The 21,449-nt window shown below is 36.4% G+C and overlaps 1 long non-coding RNA gene across 2 annotated transcripts; it reads right to left on the minus strand.

Moving 5' to 3' along the window:
• Window positions 1-12,569: 12,569 nt before the first annotated feature.
• LOC113338541 lies at window positions 12,570-13,218 on the minus strand. Of its 2 annotated transcripts, none has more exons than XR_003354788.1 (3): window positions 13,166-13,218; window positions 12,971-13,073; window positions 12,570-12,615 (listed from the first exon to the last, which is right to left on the minus strand). It is a non-coding gene; the product is annotated as an uncharacterized LOC113338541 (long non-coding RNA). The 2 variants fall into 2 exon arrangements; XR_003354789.1 differs by having other exon boundaries at window positions 12,971-13,070; window positions 13,166-13,213.
• Between the last annotated feature and the right edge of the window lie 8,231 nt (window positions 13,219-21,449).

Below are 21,449 nucleotides of genomic sequence, written 5' to 3' on the forward strand. Positions count from 1 at the left end.
TATTCAGACCAAGAAGATGGTAACTTCTCAATTACCGCAGATACTTGAAACGTCTCATCAATGACCATACCTTCAGCAAGAATCTCATTAATGATCTGTTGAAATTCGAGAAATTGATCAACAACAGGTTTATCATTCGTCATCTTGAAGTCCATAAACTTCGCCACCAGAAATTTCTTGCTCCCTGCAGTCTCCGCTTGATACTTTGCTTCTAACGCAGTCCACAAATCATAAGCACTGAAATTTTCTTTAGCATTGTAAAAATCATACATCGCATCTTCCAAACCATTCATGATATGATTTTTGGCCAGAAAATTACACCTCTTGTTATACTCGATCGCCTCCTCAGTTAAACCTTCAGCATTCATCAAGTCAGCATGTGGAACAAGTACATAATCCAGTTCATGATGGCTTAGATAAAATAGCATCTTGGATTGCCATCTCTTGAAATCCTTTCCGTTAAACTTCTGTGGTCTTTCAACATCGTTCTTTCCCATTGTTACAAGGAATACTAATGTGTTAAGATTGTTGGAGTCTTGCAACAATAGAAGAAACGTCAGATGTATCAAACAATAAATATAAAGAACGGTATCAAACAACTCTACCACGAACAAATTGATGAGGGAAGAATCACAGGTTCAACAATCTGTCCTTAACACATTAGTTCGTGGGTATACTCTAAAGTAATGCTAAACCCCAACGTGCGAAGATGTGTCCAGGATAAGACTGCCCGATATAACTTGAGTTAGCACAACGCAAGTTACCCACTCTTGAACTCAGCAACAGGGTTGGAAGTAAAACTTCGCACACAATATAAGAAGAAGAAGAAAAGTAGACCTAGAGATAGTCGCTGCTTGTGTGTTTTTAAAACAGAATTTCGAGTCATATTTATAGGATGAGATACTTGCAAATCAAGTTAGGTTTTTGTTTTCTTCAAAAACAAGTAAAACTCGTAAAAGGAATTTCCCACAAATAAAACTCTTAAAAAATAATTTTGGAATTAAATTCCTAAAGAAAAAATTCTCCCAAAAATAAATCCGTGTAGGAAAGGGACTTGGTGCATGGTATACGCGCATATCGCATGGGTCAAAATATGTATTTTTTCCCACCCGCTCCACCCATGTTTTACAATTCATACATAAGTGTATGATTATATAGTGGAGCTCCTCTTTAGTTTTCCACAATGTGGGACTAAAGGTTCCACTTCATTCACCCAAAAATGAGTGAATATCCTTAGACCCTTAGGTCATTAGATCAAACCATACCAAGACCATAAAATCTTTTAATTAAAACTCATTTTCTCCAACAATCCCCCACATGAATGAAATGTCGGAAAACGAAAAAATCAGAATAAGGAAAATACCATTTAGGCAAAGGTGTCCATGAGGTCTTGAACCTTGCTTAGTGAGAAGTTACCGGAACTACTAGCTAGACAGTGAACGCGATGTCTTGAACTGCTAGCGTTTGGTGTAGTTCAAATAATATCCACGCATGATATCCTCCAAGTGTTGCTAAGTTCGTGCCGTTTTGTCCATTTTGGCCCTGGACATATCCTGTTTCTCAGAATGCTCTAAATAATTGGCTCCATTCTCATAGGAAGCGACCCACTTCCTCATTCAGATAGGTGAGTTCCATCAAGAGTGTTTACTGCTACACCCCACTTCAATTTTAAATTGAAACTATAGAACTCATTAAGACTTAATTAAAAGTCATCCTTCACATGCAGTCACACTATCACATCAACACCATAGCGAAGGGACATATAATGAAATTATCTGATAGTGTTTACCTTTAACTACCACAAATTAGTTGTCTCATTCGAAACCTTGATCTTGGAATCTCCAGTCAGCAAGGTTGAGTATCCTTCATGGCAAGTTTAATTATTTGAGCCTAAGCCCCATCCCCTTCGATGCTTTACTAACTATCTCCTTGGACAAGCCTTTCGTCAAAGGGTCCGCGATATTCTCCTTGGACCTTGTCCAATCTATGGAAATAACGCCTGTTGAGATTAGTAATTTCAAAGAATCATGTCTTCTACGCATATGTATAGACTTTCCATTGTAGAAGCTATTTTTAGCTCTACCTATTGCAGATCTGCTGTCACAATGTATAGATATAGCTGGCACAGGCCTATGCCAGAGAGGAATATCTTCTAAAAAGTTTCTTAGCCATTCGGCCTCCTCTCCTGCTTTATCTAACGCAATAAACTCCGACTCCATAGTTGAGCGAGCTATACATGTCTGTTTGGAACTCTTCCAAGATACAGACTCACCTGCTAGAGTGAATACATATCCACTCGTAGACTTAGACTCCTCTGAGTCTGCTATCCAGTTCGCATCGCAAAATCCCTCAAGGACGGCCGGATACCCTTCGTAATTCAAACAAAAGGTCATTGTGTACTTCAAGTACTTTAGCACTCTATTAAGTGCATCCCAATGTTTCTGCCCTGGATTACAAGTATACCTGCTTAACCTACTCACAGCATAAGCAATGTCTGGTCTCGTACAATTCATCAAATACATCAGACTTCCTATGACTCTTGAGTATTCAAGTTGGTTAACACCTACACCCTTATTCTTCATGAGTTTGCAAGAAGAATCATATGGAGTGCAAACAGGTTTACAGTCAAACTGATTATATTTCTTAAGTATGGATTCAACATAATGAGACTGACTCAGACTATAGCCATTAGAAGTTTTTCTAATCTTCATCCCTAATATGACATCAGCGGGGCCTAAGTCTTTCATGTCAAAGTTCTCATTCAAAATTTTCTTAGTGGTATTAATAACATCCATGTTTGTACCTAGTATAAGCATATCATCAACATACAAGCATACAATCACACAGGCATCCTTGACAAGTTTAGTATAAACACACTTATCAGATTCATTAATTCTAAAACCACTAGAAATCATCACATGATCAAATTTCTCATGCCACTGTTTAGGTGCTTGTTTCAATCCATACAAAGATTTCTTCAGTTTACAAACCTTCTTCTCACAACCTTTAACTACAAATCCTTCGGGTTGTTCCATATAAATTTCTTCATCTAATTCACCATTCAAAAACGCTGTCTTTACATCCATTTGATGTATCTGTAGGTTATGGACAGAAGCTATAGCAATTAACATCCTAATGGAGATAATTCTACTTACTGGTGAATATGTATCAAAGAAGTCTATACCTTCTATCTGTTTATAGCCTTTCGCTACCAACCTAGCCTTGTATTTTTCAATATTTCCATTTATATTACGTTTTCTCTTGAAAATCCATTTACAACCTATGGCCTTAGACCATGGAGGTAAATCTACAAGTTCAAAAGTACCGTTTTCTCGAATGGAATCCATTTCACTAATTGATCAACAACAGGTTTATCATTCGTCATCTTGAAGTCCATAAACTTCGCCACCAGAAATTTCTTGCTCCCTGCAGTCTCCGCTTGATACTTTGCTTCTAACGCAGTCCACAAATCATAAGCACTGAAATTTTCTTTAGCATTGTAAAAATCATACATCGCATCTTCCAAACCATTCATGATATGATTTTTCGCCAGAAAATTACACCTCTTGTTATACTCGATCGCCTCCTCAGTTAAACCTTCAGCATTCATCAATTCAGCATGTGGAACAAGTACATAATCCAGTTCATGATGGCTTAGATAAAATAGCATCTTGGATTGCCATCTCTTGAAATCCTTTCCGTTAAACTTCTGTGGTCTTTCAACATCGTTCTTTCCCATTGTTACAAGGAATATTAATGTGTTAAGATTGTTGGAATCTTGCATTAATTGAAGAAACGTCAGATGTATCAAACAATAATATAAAGAACAGTATCAAACAACTCTACCACGAACAAATTGATGAGGGCAGAATCACAGGTTCAACAAGCTGTCCTTAACACATTAGTTCGCGGGTATACTCTGAAGTAATGCTAAACCCCAACGTGCGAAGATGTGTCCAGGATAAGACTGCCCGATATAACTTGAGTTAGCACAACACAAGTTACCCACTCTTGAACTCAGCAACAGGGATGGAAGCAAAACGCCGCACAAAATATAAGAAGAAGAAGAAAAGTAGACCTAGAGATAGTCGCTGCTTGTGTGTTTTTTAAAAACAGAATTTCGAGTCATATTTATAGGATGAGATACTTGCAAATCAAGTTAGGTTTTTTTTGTTTTCTTCAAAAACAAGTAAAACTCGTAAAAGGAATTTCCCACAAATAAAACTCTTAAAAAATAATTTTGGAATTAAATTCCTAAAGAAAAAATTCTCCAAAATGTAAATCCGAATAGGAAAGGGACTTGGTGCATGGTATACGCGTATATCGCATGGGTCAAAATATGTATTTTTGCCCACCCGCTCCACCCACGTTTTACAATTCATACATAAGTGTATGATTATATAGTGGAGCTCCTCTTTAGTTTTCCACAATGTGGGACTAAAGGTTCCACTTCATTCACCCAAAAATGAGTGAGTATCCTTAGACCCTTAGGTCATTAGATCAAACCATACCAAGACCATAAAATCTTTTTAATTAAAACTCATTTTCTCCAACAATCCCCCACATGAATGAAATATCGGAAAACGAAAAAATCAGAGTAAGGAAAATACCATTTAGGCAAAGGTGTCCATGAGGTCTTGAACCTTGCTTAGTGAGAAGTTACCGGAACTACTAGCTAAACAGTGAACGCGATGTCTTGAACTGCTAGCGTTTGGTGTAGTTCAAATAATATCCACGCATGATATCCTCCAAGTGTTGCTAAGTTCGTGCCGTTTTGTCCATTTTGGCCCTGGACATATCCTGTTTCTCAGAATGCTCTAAAGAATTGGCTCCATTCTCATAGGAAGCGACCCACTTCCTCATTCAGATAGGTGAGTTCCATCAAGAGTGCTTACTGCTACACCCCACTTCAATCTTAAATTGAAACTATAAAACTCATTAAGACTTAATTAAAAGTCATCCTACACATGCAGTCACACTATCACATCAACACCATAGGGAAGGGACAGATAATAAAATTATCTGATAGTGTTTACCTTTAACTACCACAAATTAGTTGTCTCATTCGAAACCTTGATCTTGGAATCTCCAGTCAGCAAGGTTGAGTATCCTTCATGGCAAGTTTAATTATTTGAGCCTAAGCCCCATCCCCTTCGATGCTTTACTAACTATCTCCTTGGACAAGCCTTTCGTCAAAGGGTCCGCGATATTCTCCTTGGACCTTGTCCAATCTATGGAAATAACGCCTGTTGAGATTAGTAATTTCAAAGAATCATGTCTTCTACGCATATGTATAGACTTTCCATTGTAGAAGCTATTTTTAGCTCTACCTATTGCAGATTTGCTGTCACAATGTATAGATATAGCTGGCACAGGCCTATGCCAGAGAGGAATATCTTCTAAAAAGTTTCTTAGCCATTCGGCCTCCTCTCCTGCTTTATCTAACGCAATAAACTCCGACTCCATAGTTGAGCGAGCTATACATGTCTGTTTGGAACTCTTCCAAGATACAGACGCACCTGCTAGAGTGAATACATATCCACTCGTAGACTTAGACTCCTCTGAGTCTGCTATCCAGTTCGCATCGCAAAATCCCTCAAGGACGGCCGGATACCCTTCGTAATTCAAACAAAATGTCATTGTGTACTTCAAGTAAAGCACATGAACTCATTTTCTCCAACAACATTTGGTATATATTCCATCATTAAAGCACATGAACTACCCGGTAATTAGGATCCAGAATGATTAAGGACGCATTGACATTTCCTCATTATATCAAATGAGCATGTGAAGATACTAACTGTTAGAGCTTGAAAGGGAACATACGCACAGAACTAGAAGCTGTCAAGATTCCATATGTTCGTAAACTCAATCAGATCTTTTGAGACCAAACCGTGTGTGTGACCTTTCATTACGGATATAATATCATAGTACACCATGAATGGGGTTAATGCTACTAAGACTAATTTTGTTAATGGTCTTGCAACGAGGCACAATAGAGTGTGAAAGAGTGAAAAAAACCAATTAGTGGATTGTTAAAATAAAATTTGATGGGTCTTTTGATAAAGAAACAAATAAATTGGGAACAGGTCAAATCATGTTTGATGATGCAAAGGAGCTAGAACTAGGAGGAAGGTGAAGCTAAGTCAGCATTGGAGGCTATCAAGTGGGCTAAAGATAAAGGAATTCAGAAGCTAGAGTTGGAAGGAGATTCTCGTAATGTTGATAATGCTATCAGTGGTAGTTCGGGGTCTATGAACTGGACAGATAATAAGTTACTGTATGTGAAATGATTACTGTGGCTGTAGGTGAAGTTTTGGTCTCTGGTGTTCATGCTCATGTCAACGTGGTTCAAAGAAGATATCTGTGGTCTGAGATGCAGATTATTAGTGAATTCAAGAAGTCTTGGGCAGCCTTAGGTGATTTTAATGCAATTCTTTCTATGGATGAAAAAGTGGGAGGTAGATCACCATCTAGAGATTCAATGATAGACTTCAATGATTGCTTAAATTCTTGTGAATTGGTGCAGGCTCCTAAAATTGGTCTTGATTTCTCTTAGTCCAATTGTCAGCAAGGCAACAAAAGGATTCTTTGCAATCTTGATAGAGTTGTGTTCAACATGAAGTGGTTATAGATGTTTAGTGATTGGGGGTATAAAGCAACCTAGGTTCCATGCTTAATAAGCCTTGGACAATCCTAACCTTGCAAGCCGGTTTTCGAGGTTAGTGAGGCCCAGGAATTTCTGACATGGTATTAGAGTCAGGCCCCTTCCACGCTATCCATGTCCATGTCCATCCATCAGCGTTGTCAATCAGTGTTTCCGTGGTTTCTGTACCACCCATCAGTGTAGCCCTGTCAGCGGCTGTCATATCCATCAATGTAGCCCTAATCGTTGAGGGAGGTGTTAAATAGTACCACATCGCTCGCCTAAGGAGTCTTGGACAACCCTGACCATGCAAGCCGGTTTTCGAGGTTAGTTAGGCCTGGGAATTTCTAACAAATCATAGTTGGTTCATTTTTTTATTGTTACCTAAATCATACTTCGTTGATCTGGGCTCACCCTTAAGTTGTGTGATGCTAAATCTCTTATAACGTTCATGTTTATAAATCCATGCTTTCTATCGTAGGTTTATACTTTATTTTTCAGTCATCGTGAAACATATCCAGTTACTTGTTAAGCCTCTTATATATAGATAGATTACTAATAATTGATGGATTTTTCAGATCAGTCCTGCATTGGGATGGTGGAGAAAATTGAAGTCAAGAGTCGTAATCGACGTATCAACAGGTATTGGATCAATGCAGAAAAAAAAAAACTCACAAACTCTTACGAGGGCGACTGTAAAAGTCTTTGCTCAGTTATACTCATGATCTTTTTCTTATTCCGAAGAACAAAATCTAAGAAAGTGGTCTTCGGGCATTCGGTAACAATTAGCAGTTAAGTTTAGATCTTAACTGATATTTATGCACCCAGATATAGAACAACTGACCCACCATCAATATGAAACAGAAATTGTTCTATGAATAATGAATCCATGCTTCTTCATTTAGTTAATTTGTACATGTATTGATTCAGTTTGGAATTATAAATAATAATACGGGATCATCTGATTTTGGATGCATTTAGGGCGATCACGTGGTATGTGAATACTTGGGTTCTCTGACGTGGGAAATTGGAGAAGCTTGACTAGACGACGGATGATCACGCACTGCCATTTTTGAAAGGAAATTGTTGAAGGTACCCGTTTTTCAAAATTGTTCATTTCTAAAGGAAATTGGTGGAGTTCGAATGCTCGATTCTGTAAAAACGTTATGGGAAAGAGTTCCCATGCTGCTGATTTCATTTTTTTTAAATTTTAATGGTGTATATTTAGCATTAGAGAAAACATGGCCACTCAACAAAAATTAGTCAATAAGATGTGAATATCAAATTAACAGTCTGTAGCTGTTTTCTTCACTAGCGTGTGCTTGTGTGACGTGGAAGTTTAGAGTGTTTCGATTGGATGAGTCAACAATACTCAACATCGTGTTGCAAAATATGAGATTGGACTGTCTTTGGATACTTAAGTAGAAATGTTTGACGTGTTGAGTGATTATGTTATTCCAGAAGTGGTATCACTAATCCTATAAGTTAGAAGTAAAAAGATTTTTACTCAGGGCAAGTTTTTGCAATGGTGGTGCAAAGGGTGGCGGCAAGTTTTTGGTAACGATTAGGGTTTCATCTTCGCTGGACTTCTATTTTACATGGGCAGTTGCTATCCGGGTATCTGGAACTGGTCTTGGGCTTCGATGAGTTTGTGTCCCCTGGGCTTAGTTTTCTTACGGCTTGCGATTGTAAGGATTTTTTTGATCTCCTTGGTCATCTCTGCCCTTTCGATTGAAAGGTGTATCCATTTGTAATTTGCTATTCAAAGTGTGGTTGTAACTGGAGCTGGCAAACGGGCGGGACGGGTCTGGCTTGTGACCAACCCGCGGGTTACGGGTTAATACAAGCCTGAGCTCGCGGGTTGAAATTCTTCACGGGTGGTCATTTATCCCACCCGTGCCCGTCCCGGGTAAAGCTCGCGGGTTCACGGGTGCTCACGGGTTACCTGGTTTTTGTTGAGTCAACTCGCCAGAAATCGATTTCTGGGCTATTTTCTTCCACATTCAGGGCATCTAAAGTTCCTTTCCTACAAGCTACAACCTAAGTATCTAACATTCATCCAATTCATTTGGTATATCAATTCAAAAACTCAAAATTGCAAAACTAAACAAATTAGTCTTCTTAAAGAAACACAGACACAGTCACACAGATACTATCATAGTATCATACATTCATACTAGACTTACTTTACTAGTCATTAGTAGTTTACTTTAGTACTTAAGTACTTTAGTTACAGTTACACAGTACTTCATCAGTTCATGATGATAATTGATAAATAATGAACATAAACTTCCGAGACCGAGACTGTAGATACCATTGTTTCTAATTTGTATCACCAAGTGCGACAATATCACAATATTAATAACCACTTCCTGCACAAAATATATATTGTGTGGTTAATCAAAAAAAGTTAACAAAAAAACATCTATCACATCAATCTTTTCTATGCAATATTTGGAGATACTGGTAAGTGATAAAACATTCTCATATTCCATGTTTATCTTTGAGTTGCTCCAACTATTCAATATGAATCTGTAATTCAAGAAAAAAATAAACCAAAAAAAAAAAGATTCAAGTCAAAACATGGAATTTGCATAATTACCCCGCTTATATTGAAGAAGTACGCATACTAACTAGACGCAAAGAACTTACTTCCTCCACATCCTCCACTGCCCCATCCTCCACTGCGTCAGTTCAAATCCTAATATATCTTCTTCAACGATCACATTGTCCTCATCCATATCTTCTTTCCTATATGGATCATAATAAAACAACCAATGTTATAGATAAGATTTAGACACTCAACTAAATAAAATATTATTCATTTACTTACCAATTCCATATTCCCAATCACGAGTTGTTATTAACGCCTCAGCATTTTCAGGTAATAAGGAACTGCGAAATCGATCAATCACCCTTCCTCCAATGCTAAATGCAGACTCCGATGCGACGGTTGAAATAGGAATTGACAAAATATCCCCTGCCATTCTTGAAAGTACTGGATATTGTTGTTCATGGTTCTTCCAATAGTTAAGGATGTCTAGTGAATTTAGACAACCTCTGTACGTCTCGCCAAGATATTCATCTAACTCTGACAAGTCAGTTAATACATTACCACCACGTTCCTGTGTTGCAACATATTCCTGTTGACAAGACACTAGATATCAAGACACAGAATGACAGAATCCCAAACAATCCAACAACCAATTCTTGGGTACATTCCTCATTCTATCATAAGTAATTACAATGACAAATAAACGATATATGGCATGCTCAGAGTTTACATTGACATATTAAATCTGGGTTCAAAGTTATCATCTTGTATTAAAAAAAAGAACATGTTTTGCAGACTTATACCAATCATGAAGAACTCAAATGAATCAAACTGAACATAAAAGTTGAAATTACCTGAAAAAAATCACTCTCCTTCTTGGGCAGCAAAATTCCCACCATTTTGAACACTCAAATTTTGAGCTGCACAACTGTTGGAAGCTCTTGAACTTGACAAGGTGTAATACTCATTAAAAAGTGCTTTTATATTACTATGCACTTTATTAACTTGACATTCTAATTCTCTCTCATCAGGATACAACTTGGAGTAAGTAAATTTCACAAAATTCATTTTCGATCTAGGATCTAACACAACTGCCATAGCCAATATAGGACTCAACTCCTTCCAGTAACTATCAAATTTTGCTTGCATCTCTTTTACCATGTTCCTAATGAATTCAATATTACTTCTGCTCTCTTTCTTTAGTAACACCTGAACTTGACAAATTCTTTCAAAATACAGATTGGAAGTAGGATACTTACTACCAGAAAAAACCTTTGTGAGTTCATGAAACACCTTGAGAAACTTTGTGACTACTTCAATTTGTTCCCATTCTTCATTAGTTGGACAGTCTTCATAGTCTGAATCCACCAACTTCAAATGAGAGAAACTGGCTTATACAAGATACAACTGTCTAACATAAGATAAGTTGAATTCCACCTGCATAAAACAAACATTCAGTGAGTATCTAAAAAAACATTAATACAAATTATAAAATTCTCCAACTTTGTAATTTATAACAGAATAGAAGTGGAATCCCACCTTGTCTTTACGTCTTGCCGAATACCCTTTTTCAGACCAGACATTCCTAAAGTTTCAACAATGTCCAAGAACTTTTGTTTTCTTACTTGGGACTTTTTAAGGGACTTCACTGACGCTCGAATCTTAAGCACGGCTGGATCAATCTTCGTAAGTCCTTCTTTTACAATAAGAGCTAAGATATGAGCACAACAACGCACATGAAAGTATTTTCCATCGTTCAACAAGATCTTCTTTGTAACAAGTCTACTCTTCATAATTCCAGCACAAGCTCCGTTATTTGCAGCATTATCCAAGGTGATGTTGGATACCTTTTCTTCAATTCCCCAATCTTCTATCATTGCAAATAACTTAGAAGAAAGGTGTTCACCTGTTTGAGGTAGTAGAAAGGGGGATAAGTTAACATGAAATTATATTTAAGATAATAAAGAAATAAAATTAAGTGCTTTACCTGTATGAGGTGGTGGAAGGGGAGAGAAATTCAGAAGCTTCTTTTGCAATACCCAATCTTTATCAATAGTGCGCAGTTAAGCTTATATATCCAGTAGTTGTTACAGAAGTCCACATGTCTGATGTTAGACATATCCTACCTGTAAGGGTAAGTCATACACATTAGCTAGCACATCATATTAATCAATTACTCATACATAAAAGTATAAATAAATCATTTGAAATTTTGAATCATACCTGGAGCAAGTTTCAATCTGTTGCGAATAACTTCTTTTTGTGCTTTATGTTTCTTTACCACATCGGCTTTCCCAGTATTCCTTGATATTGGTTTAAAGTCATCATTTAAATAAGCACATATATCCCTAAACTCTTTGCACTCCACCAAAGCAAATGGAACATTTCTTGCAATGAGTAAAGCTGAGAACAAATCCCGTAATTTCATTTGATCAACCTTGCGTACACGGGTAGACAGCTGGCTATTTTGTGAAGCTAATATCATGTGCCCTACGTCCATAGACTGACGTTTAATGCACTTATGCCTTTTCATGGCTGAAGTTCCACCTCTTTGGCTTTCATATTTATATCCTACATTACAAGCCTTGCACACCCCCTTCGTTGTACCATCCTTATACTTAACGAGTTTAAAAAATTCCCAAACTTCGGATCTAAGTCTATTTTTCTTTCCACGTGCAACTTGTGCAGGTGCACAACCAACAGTTGGATCCTCATTCACAGAATCTAGCATCTCAACATCATCATCATCATCTTGACCGTCACCACTCATAACATCGTTGTAATGGTCTGGTTCTGGTAACTCTTGTTCTTGTACACTTGACATCCTGAAATGGATGGAGCCACAAAGAACAAGTCAAAGAGTCATTCAGAGAATCAGAAACGTGAAAAACTGGCAATGTAAAGAAAAGAAATGAAAAAATCAACTGTCTATTGAAACCTAACCATATTTCAGAAATTCTAAATCTGTTGTAAGTATTTATACAATTCTTCTTCTAAGCATAATGCTCTGATGGTGGTGGTGCTATTTATGTTGCTGGCTGTGTTGGTGACTAAAAAGTATAGACTACCAATCTATTGAGAATTTGTCACTTGTATTAGTTGTTTGTGTAAAAGCTATCTTCATCAGGTGTATCATTGATTTCTAAGAGAAAGAGACATCACAGAAAAAATTGACCTACCAGTATCGTACCTAATAGTTCATCATATATAAACCTAATGTCAATGAAATTCAGACCTCAAATTCCACTACTGATATAGTCGAATATTCCAACCAAATCATACAGCTAAACAGAACATTGAAGAATAACTTGAACTGAAAAAGATGCAGTAACTGATAGCAATAACAACACATGGAGGCAAAAGGACTCACTCTCTCCCCAGTAGATTTAATCAAAGATGGTGCTTGATGTCCCCCCTGAGTTCCATGGAAAGGTTACAGATGAGATTTTGTTCATCACTAAACAGTAATTAAGTTGAAGGACAGAGAGACAAGAGTATTCAGATAAATTGTGGGGGACAAATCGATAAACACAACCAAAATTACCAATTAAAGAATCTAAATATCATATGTGCAAACTACAGCAGAGATTACCAACAATAAAATTAGAATTGGGGAAAAAAGGCTAGTATTTCATCTGCTGGTATGAGTATTCTCGGTAGACTGGATGAATAAAAAAAGTAAAGGGGTTAGATTTAAGAAATTAACAATTGATTACCAAAACCCATGTTTTATTTTGATGATATTTACGAGAAAAGAAAAGAAAACTTACTTTTGATTGTAACTGTAAGAAGATGAAATCCGAAATTCAAACACGAGATCTGAAGTTAACCTTTACAGTGAACCTTTAAATACATGAGATCGATCTTCTTCTGCTGTTACACGAAAATTTCAGAGACAAAAAATGATATCTGGAAATAGTGAAGAGAAAAATCTTGGGTAAAACTTTGAAGTATGTTGTTGTTACCTGCTAGCCTTTAAACTTTGATCTTTAGATTTCAATTTGTTGTTCTGTGACTGTAATTCGTACCTGCCATCAAATTCAGAAGACTCAGCAGGGAAGAAGAAAAGAAGAGGATTAGAGGAAGAATGAAGGCCGCAGCAGCTTAGGCTTAGGGAGTTAGGGTTTCCTTCTTCGTTTTTAACTTTTTATATGAGGGAAACAAGATATTGTGACACGTACGTAACAGGCTTACATTACTGTGACACGTAGCGGTGGGGAATGAGCCGGGTTAACCCGCGGGTTTCACGGTACGGGCCGGGTTAACCCGTTTCTTCACAAGCCACTAAATATACAACCCGCGCCCGTCTTGTTTAGTTACGATCCGGGACGGGTGCGGGTTTTCACGGGACGGGACGGGCCAACCCGCGGGTTTTGGCTCGGATTGCCAGCTCTAGTTGTAACAATTCTTATTTCTTCAATCAATATATTCCCCTTTCACGATCAAAAAAAAAAAGTAAAAAGATTTTGCTTCATAAAAAAGTTACATTTTATTTCAAAATGCATTTTGTAATTATGTCCCAAGAACAAGTTTTTAGTTTTCGGTAAGTACGTAATTTCTTAAAATGTATCTGAACGCCCTATTAAGGCCTTCAACCTAGTTTGATTAAATGTCAAGGGTGTAAATTTAGAAATGATCAAAAAAAAAAAGGAAAAAATTATTTGCTAAGTTCCCTGAATGGTGCATTTTTTTCACATGCCAATTTTGGATTGTTGAAAAGCATCTGTTAAAAAATCGAATCGGCTAACCTACATGCTAAATAGCTATTGATATTTGTTAAACTGTAATCTGAAAAAATTATTTAAGTGAGTCAAGCGCTTGATGAACTGAATTGTGTTAGCCTTATGTCAACATGTATATAATCATGATTTTTTCATTTGCACTCATCCTTAAGTTGCACATAATGAAGATCTTATGATGTTTATGCTTATAAATGCATACTTCTTTATTTGATTTGTTTTGCACAAGTATTTATTCCGTTTGGATCGCAGTTTTGAATTTGCTAAATGTTAATCCATGTTCAGTTTCTTCTAGCTCTTAAATGCTCTTATGACTCGCGGAGTTGATCAACTAAATTTCTAGTAATTGATGAATTTCAGGTTCCTCTTGAATGACGGGATGTTGGAGAAAATTGAAATGAAGACTTTTTACTTTTGTTGGAATCGATTTTTGAGGAATTTTTAAGCAACTTTTGAAAATATATACCTCTTTAAAGCCTTCTTGGCTTGCAACATTAACTTCAATATATTGTCCCTGTCGAGAACTTTGACTATCTTTTGGCTCAATAAAATTGGTGCAGCGTTTTGAAGTTATGTTAGATCGAAAAAGACTAAGAGTGTCTGTCATGTATATAATTTCTTAATGTATTTGTTTTTATCTTTTGGGTGTTTGTTATGTTGGTGTGTGTATCATTCTGAAACTCAGTAGAGTCCTCTCTCTTGTAAGTTGTAACGGTCATTCTTTTCGTTACTGCTCAATGCAACTCTATATTTGTCTCCCAAGGTAGTTTTGTTAGCTTTGAACCTTCTTAAATTCGGGGCAAATGAAAATAGTGGCGGTGTAGCACAGGTAGTTTATTTAACTTCACATTTTCTTGAACTTAAAGGATTTCAGTAAATCTTTGTTGGAAAGGAAGGTTGGGCGAATGAAAAATGGTGGTGGTGTGGACGGATTCTTTATCTTGAACTTAAAACTCATGTAAATTTTACTTTTAATAAGATCTTGATTTTACAAATTCAAAGAACATTTAAGTTTATATTTTCAACTTGTTTGAGACCTAAATTGATCACGGCAAAAGGGTCGGAGTGGAATCCTAGCTATTTTCAAATGAATGTGAACGAAGTTGTCAAAAGGTGCCCGTTTTTGCACTTTAGGCCTGTAGCGGGGCTCGATTCTGTAAACAGTAGACGAAAAAGTTTCCAACCTAATTTTTCCTTAGGTTGATGTGGAAGGAAATGAAAACAATTTTTGTGTGTGCTTGTGTGATGTGGGAATTTGGAGTGTTTCGATCGGATTAGTGAACGAAATGTTGAAAGATATGAGATTGGACTGACTGTCCAGCAAGGTTGTTAAAATCGTATGATTTGCGATGCGGATCGTACAGTTCGACCCAAGATTTTGAAAATTGATTCAATAATCAGTGGAAAGATTCTCATTTTCTATTGTTCATTTGGGCGGTACTAAACCATTGTGCTATGCCCGATTCTTGCTCAAAATACACGCATAATTATATTTATACTTGTTCTGGGTGACTTCATTATTTGTTCAATTTTCCCTAAGAAAAACTTAAGGACGACTCTGAGTCTATTATTAGAGCAACCAGAGTCATGAGGGGGACTAAAGACCAAATCCCATACTAAAAGCTAAAAGAGATTGGCTTTTTTTGACGTGAACCACAATGGTAAACGACTAAAATTTAGTCCGGCGGATCTTTAAACAACGCATGAACCTGGACGCACATATTATGGGTGCTTGACGGCGAGGCGTATGTATTGTAACCGTATGAATGGGATGCAGGTATTATAGCCGCTTAATGTGAGGCGTATTTATTACCCACGCCAGATGCGACACGGAGATAGAAAGCACGCCTGTTGAGGGGTGGACTTATTAGCTTCATGTAGTGGGGTGTGATTTACACCAGGCGAACATTAAAACATCGCCCCACACCAGGCGAACATTATATCAGCGCCTCACAATGTATTGTATATATTTTTCCTGGAGGATTTTATAAGTGCGCCTCATTCAGACGCTTATTTTATCCCCGCTCAACTCTCGTACGTTAATTATACTCACCCCCAAAATGAAACGGTCACTATACTCTCGCCTAAACACACACGCTCTTTATATTTACGCCCTACTATATGTTGATTTAGTCTGGGTTGACGACTACATTTAGTCTCAAACCCTAGTTTTCCAGACTAAATATACCTATGATCCGTTCCACTGCGCTACGCTTTCGGACCAAATTTGGGACTGCTCTTAGGAATGTTAGGATTGTCAAAGTCAATTGAATTTGACTATAGAAGTATATGGTCTTTATATTTGGATATCTCAGACACATTAAATATGTCTGGATTCCATTGTATTTTCTTTATTTGTTTTTCCTACACATTAACTCTGTAATAATAAGTTTTCTTCTGCTTCATCTTTTACATCTGAGTATCTTGTTTCTTCAATACTATGAGAACATATCAATTCTTATGGTATCAATGATAGTAACGATCCTTCATTCTTCAATCAATAAAGTTTAACAATTTTTCACAATAATTTTCAGCTTCTTAGGCAATAAAGATTCAATAATTTTTCCCAACACAGTTTTTTAGGGTTCATCTTCTGAAATTTTATAGTAACAACCAGAAAGGGTTCTTATGAAAGAAATCGAAATTTGCAATAACGACAAAAATCGTAATACCAACATCAACAACAACACATTTCATCAAATTGTACCTCAAGAAACTGCAGAGATGTCGACTTCCGCTGGATCTGGTCGTACTTCTTGTTTTTTTCCTTTTACAAATATCACAAATCTTGTTTCAATGAAATTAGATGGATCAAATTACTTGTTACAGCGTGATCAATTTGAGGGTTTTTTAATTTCTAATGATCTATTTGGTTATGTTAATGGTGAATTGGTAGAACCACCACAGAAACTAATTGTTGATGGGGTTGAAATTGTAAACCCAGAATGGAGTTCTTGGAGGAAATTAGATAGATTTGTTTCAGCCTGTTTAAAAGCCACCTTCACTGCTACAATTAGTGGTGATGTTCTTGGTTTATCTACATCAAGAGAGATTTGGGAGTTTCTTGAAAGTATTTTAAAACACAATTTCTGGCTAGGAAAAATATGCTAAGAACTCAATTACATGGAATTAGAAAGGGTAATCAACTTATTGTTGTATATCTTCAGAAGAGAAAAACTATAACTGATTCTTTAGCAGTCATTGGTGAAAAAGTGAGTCATGCAGATTTGATGATGTTTGTTATGAATGGGCTAAGTAGTGATTATGATATTTTTATCATTTCTTCTCAAAATAGGGAAACACCTTATACTTTTGGTGAGTTAAAGGAAAAATTACTATCTCATGAGCAATTCTTGGATGAAAGACAACATCAACATTCTAATGTCTATGATGAACAAAATACTACTGCTTTGTACGCAAGGGGTAATTCAAATGGGTATAATAATAACAGAAGAAATACTTATAGAAATGGAAATGATGGAGATTCTAAAAACAGTTAATATCAGTCTGGGTCTATTTCTCAAACCTCTTTTGGTTCTCACTGAAATTCTACTGGAAGACCTTATATAGAGTATTGAAAGATGTTTTGTCAAATATGCAAGAAAAATGGTCATGTGGCTACTAGGTGTTTCTTCAAATATCATCCACCATCTACTGGTCATGTGTAAAAATATTAGGCTAAGTTGGTAGCTAAATGCTATAAACTAAAAGAAGGTGTAAATTTTCTTGATTCGTATTCACTTGTGACGAGAATTACTTCTATCAAGATTCTAATTCATATTGTTGTCATAAACAAATTTGGAGATACATCAGATGGATGTTAAGACAACTTTTCTAAAACCGTGAATTAGATAAAGAAATTTACATAGACCAACCTGATGAGGACTTTGTAATGAAAGGTTATGAAGACAAAGTTTGTAACTTGAACAAATCTCTATATGGATTTTAAAATAAGCACGTAAACAGTGACATGGAAAATTTGATCATGTGATAATGTGTAGTGGATTTAAGTTAATGAATCTGACAAGTATATTTACAAGTAACTTGTTAAGGATGTCTGTGTGATTGTATGATTGTATGTTAATGATATGCTTATACTTGATACACAATAATTCCACTAAAAACATGCACTGAATGAGGACGTTGACTTGAAAGACTTAGGCCCTTTTGATGTATTCTTAGGGATGAGGATTAGAAGATAATCAAACATTTATAGTCTTATTCATTCTCAATATGTTGAATTTGTTCTTATTAGATACAATCCGTCTGATTGTAAGCCTGCGTGTACTCCATACGATTCTTCTTGTAGACTCGAGAAATCTAAGGGTGATGGAGTATCTTAACTTGAATACTCAAGGGTTATAGGATGTATGATGAATTTAATGAACTGTAAGAGTCCAGACATTGCCTATATTGTGAGTAAGTTAAGTAGATATACTTGTAGTCCAGAGCAAGAGCATTTGTATGCACTTAGTAGAGTATTATGGTACCTAAAATACCCTATTAACTTTTGTTTGATTTATGAAAGGTATCTTGTTGTCCTTGAGGGACTTTGTGATGCAAACTGGATAGTTGACTCAGAGGAGTATAAGTCTACGAGTGGATATGTTTGCACTCTAGCAGGAGGGTTTATTTTTGGAAGATTTCCAAACATACTTGTATTGATAAATTCATTATGGAATCTGAGAGTATTGCGTTAGATAAAGCACGAGAGGGGACCGAGTGCCTAAGATGCTTTTTAGAAGACATTCTTCTCTGGCATAGGCCTGTGCCAGCTATATCTATACATTGTGTTAGCCAAGCTATAATAGCTAAAGCTAAAAATAATTAATCTCAATTGGCGTTATTTTCATTGATTGGATAAAGTCCAAGGAGAATATCGAAAAACTTTTGACGAAAGGTGTAAAGACCCTCAAGCTCGTCAACGCTATTAGACTAGTCAAGAGACGAAGTAACTGACAATGACTCGATTAGTTTAACACGAACGTGAATTAATAGGAATTAATAAAACAATAATCCAGATACGAAACTAGTATCGTTAGATAGGTCCCCAAAAGTTGCGCAGAATGGACTACTCGAACGTGTCAATCGGACACCGGACGAAGAAGATATCATTGGTTTAGTAGGAAGGGTAAAACCATCATTTCATGGAAAATGCTATTGATGCAACGCAGACACGTGGTGGGTGCCCATATCAATTGAGTGGGTTCCTTTATCATGGGACGCTGGCCTTATCACCAAAACGTGTCGACTCGAGAGAAGACTTTCACTTTCTCTTTTCATTTTCTATTCTTTTCTTCTTCATTCTTCTTTCTTCTTCTCGTTTCTTTCTTCTTCTCTTCTTCATCTTCTTCGCCTGCGAGAGAGTTGAGAGTTGTGAGTTTGGTTTGACAGATCTAGTTAATGATGGAGAGTATATTAAGTAGAATATGGTGATGATGTGTGGTCTATTAAGCACGGGATGAAGGAGGAGATTAAGTTATTGTGAATCGATGTTAGGGTTGGACATGAAATTGAGAAGTGAATTGAGGTGTTAATGGATAAAGAAAAGAGGGGTTGCGGTTGAATGAGGTGAAGAAGCTGTTTTGTAGGTGAATCGAAGAAATTAGGGTTCTGCTCTTTCCCAAATTGAAATTAGGGTTTGTAAAGAAAGTCAGGGAAGATGAAATTGGCGATGATAAAGCTACTGAGTATTGAAATGGCATAGTGGTTTGAGGTAATTGCTTCTCTGAATTTTTAGTAAGTCATTTAATCTTTTATTGAGTATATTGAGTTCATTGATTAGAATCTGTGATGAGACGAAGATGGCTTAAGTATCTTGTATAATTCACAGTAGAGAAGAGTATGAAGTTTAGTAGTAATGATGTTGGTGAAGTTATGAAGCTAGAACTGTTATGGTTGAATAATGAAGTTGTATTTAGATTACTGGGAATTGTCTCTTGTTGGTGATTTGGGAATTATGAATTACAGGAAATGGATTGTATGGAGTTGAATTATGGCTAGTGGTATTGAACTGAGATGGGTTGAAGTAGATTATTGTTTAGCTGCAGCTGTGAGAATTATATTGAAGGTGGTAGGGGATTGATCAGAAGATGGATGAATGTTGTGTATATTGCAGATGGACAATAAGTTCTGAGTTGAAGCCTAAATGCATGAATTAAGGGATATGTGAAGTAGATGAAATTACAGAGTGAATGACTGGTGCAGTGGTGTTGGGACTGAGATTTGATTATGGATGAGTTAAAAATGGGTTCAATTGAAATGATAATGAGAGTATTATTGAGTTGTAGTTGTGGTTAATCTAAGCTGCAGGTATTGGTGTTGTCTGTGTTTTTGTGATTGCAAGCGTTGGGGGTTGAATTACTGGTAAACTACAGTAATGCATATGGAGTTAGTGATAGTCTGGCGGTGTTGGTAGTTACCTGAATGGAGTATCTGGTGGTTATTTAATGAGTTGCAGTGCAAGATAATAGAATTGAGTAAGTGGTGAACTGTAGAAGTTGTTGGCGGAACTGCAGATTGAAGTTTAGATGAATAGGGATTGCAGGGGTTGATAGTATTGCAGCTGAACCTGGTGGTGTAGAGTATTGTTGTATCTTGAGTTAGGATAGTAGAAGTTGTATAGGATTGATGTGTAGAACCAGAGTTGGATAGTCTCTTTGGAAGCCTGTTGCTACTGCATTTGCAGGTAAACTTAGTTTACATTTGTAATTGAGATTCAAAGTTGTTTATGAATGAATGTATGATTTTAGTTTAGTATATTTGAAGTGTTAATGAAGTAGAGTTAGAAATGAAGCTTTGGCAGGGAGGAATTGATATAGTTTTTTTATTGTTGTTGTAGTAATGAGGTTAAAACTCTCGGACTTGTGAAGATTAAATTTAAAGATTTAGTAAAATTATATACAAAAATATTAACAAAGTGGGCGAGAGGTAACCAAGACACTAGAATCCACTATTACACGTGAATGATGTCAAATATTTCATAACTCTAATTATCCTTTTAATCCTTTATTTCTTAATCCACAAATAATCAAACATATTCTCAAAAATTAATTGTATCCCTTAAGCATAGATTATCTAACCAAAGCATAACCTATCTAATTGAATCACAACTAATAAAGAAAATTATGTAAACTTTTAAGAACTCTGCAAAAACAGTAATTGACTGAATTATAATTAAATATTAGAGAAAATGAAATAGTTACCCATTGTTCATGTGTGAATAGCTTCATCCATTGCCTTGGTTACGAGAGAATTAGCCGCTCATCATGTTGGAAAACCTCTCAAATAATTTCATTGATGCTCAAAAATGGTTTACAAATGATGAGAATATGAGAAATACAATAAAACCGGGTTTGTAACAATTATATTTGTTACAAACCAGAGAACTAAGACCCTGAGTGACAAAATAAGATTGTTGCAGCTGTGTCGCAAACGTTGTAGCAAATAAGTCTGCCTGATGTACGACCCACAGGTGTGAGTCGTTATTACTGTAGAAAAACGATTGCTG

This window comes from Papaver somniferum, chromosome 1, assembly GCF_003573695.1.
Source record: "Papaver somniferum cultivar HN1 chromosome 1, ASM357369v1, whole genome shotgun sequence".
In the NCBI taxonomy this organism is placed as follows: domain Eukaryota; kingdom Viridiplantae; phylum Streptophyta; class Magnoliopsida; order Ranunculales; family Papaveraceae; genus Papaver; species Papaver somniferum.